The sequence below is a fragment of the Frankliniella occidentalis genome, unplaced genomic scaffold (genome assembly GCF_000697945.3).
Source record: "Frankliniella occidentalis isolate FOCC.00 unplaced genomic scaffold, Focc_3.1 Scaffold38, whole genome shotgun sequence".
Classification (NCBI taxonomy): domain Eukaryota; kingdom Metazoa; phylum Arthropoda; class Insecta; order Thysanoptera; family Thripidae; genus Frankliniella; species Frankliniella occidentalis.
In genome coordinates, this window is record NW_026267168.1 from 1,454,696 (window position 1) to 1,456,848 (window position 2,153).

Below are 2,153 nucleotides of genomic sequence, written 5' to 3' on the forward strand. Positions count from 1 at the left end.
TAAAATTTTTGAATGCTAAAAAAGGTTGATTGAATTTAACTAGTTACATCTTTTGAGGCGAAGGTTAACCTAATTTATGACCCAGGAGAATACAATTTTTTAACTTAAAAACTAATACAGCAAAAATAATGTTTGAACATAAACAAGAAACATTGAAGTTAAGAAACATTGCTCGAGAGAGAAAAAAAATAACTATTGATTAAATTTGGAAAGATGTCGTCGTTCCACTGAAAGAAAACAGGTTGTGAGAGAAAACAGATTTTAAGTGAAAACAGAATGAAAGACTTTGCGAGAGATACGGTCGCGCCTTTTGATGACGCTTGGCGGCTTGGCCCCGATGCTGTTTTATGGCACCTATTGTCCGACAGTTGCATGAAAGAAGCGCAACTGCCTGCGCCAGGGTCAAGGTCCCCCGACATTCCTCAATCGGGCCAGGTGAATGACAACCGGACAAGCTCTCGCAGATACATGGCAAAAAAAAAAACAACTCTTGATTAACATTTTTTTTGTTGAAATTACTTAAATTAATGATTTAATTTCTCCGAGGCTGGCGATCTCCTTACCGCCAAACATTCTGACGGTCTACATACCGTCGAGTGGTTACTTTAACCAGGCACCTCCCGGCGTTAAAACAATCTAAGTTGTAGTTTCACAGAAAAATATAGTTTTAGCTTCACAGAAATTATATAGTTCTACTCTCCTAAAAAAAAACATATTCACAGTACCTACTCGTACCCACTACACGTTTGAGCCTACATTCGCTCAGCAGGAAATCTCTTTCGAGCGTTCCAATTTGTTTTAGCCCTTGTCTGAGTTTTGAGATGCTCCAAGGACTCTCTCTTAAAGTTTTGAGATGCTTTAAGAGCTCCCCTAGAGTTTTGAGATGCTCTAGGGGGTTGAACAGCACGCCACCGCGCGACTGCTCCGCCGCCTGAGGGTTTTCGGCCCCAAGCACAACTAGCCAGGCACTGTACGCACCTCACGTCAATTTCCGTCCCATGGAAATTTCCTAGCCCCCCTTCCGCAGTCCAGCGGGTCCTAGGGGGTGTTTATTCCTCCACAAAATCCCAATCCTAGCGTCGCAGTCTTTCATACTGCCGGCCGCTCTTCGCTGGGAGGGTCCACACTCGACCAGCGGTTGCCCAATTTTTTTCATAAAAAATGTAGCCCAAAAAATGTTTTAACTTTTCCTAACCCATGGTCGTGGAATTAGACAAAAGCCGAGAGAATTTGTCGGTCCTCCCGTAGTGTGATTTATTTCGCCGGTAAACCACACGTAATTTTCCTCCACGTGTCCATCACGCCCAAAAGCGCTTCTCACACCGCGTTCTAGGTCCTACGCGGTCTCTTTTAGTCTCATTCCCCTTTTTTTTGTGATTTTCACCCATGAATCACACAAATTTCCCAACGTGGTCGCACCGTTTGCAGATACATACTGCTGTGCCAGTCAGGCCCGCGACGATCAGTCACGTGCACCTGGCGAATGGTCAACGCGGCTCACGAGTTCAAAAATCTCGTCCACGGCCCCGCTAAGACTACGCGCATTCGCAGAAAAATTCCGCGAGATGTAGGCCCTACACTCGACCAATCTAGGACAATGGTCCCAGACACGAAGTCTGAGTCTAGCTCAAGCTCGAACCTAGCGAGAGCTATCTCCCCATTTGTGCTTTCCACTCCACACTCCACGCGTTGTAATTCCAAATGCTTTCCACCCACTGAAATTTGTTCAACCATTTGGCCCTTTTTTAGCCTTGTTAAAGCTTCGTTGATTCGCAGAAAAATATCTACGAAATCTGTCCCGACAGTGGTCCTGGACGCGAAACTGGAGGATTTCCCGTCTCCCCAAATTTCAAATGCCACGAAGATCAAAAGAATTTACCGTCTTCCTTCAGCCGACCTGAAGCGTACAGCCTAAAACATTAACCCAAGTGGTTGGCGTAGGCAACACCACTTTCTTGTTATTCGACTCCATTTTGTAATTCGCCTTCAAAAAGAATATTTTTAATTTCGCCAGATGTAATTAAAATCACCTTGCGTGTTGTTCACATCAAAAGAAATACTACCAATTTCGAAACATTTTACAGATTTAGCTCTACGACCTTTACATTTTTCACTCCGGCATGGACACCTGTCTCACGCATGTAATTAGAAAC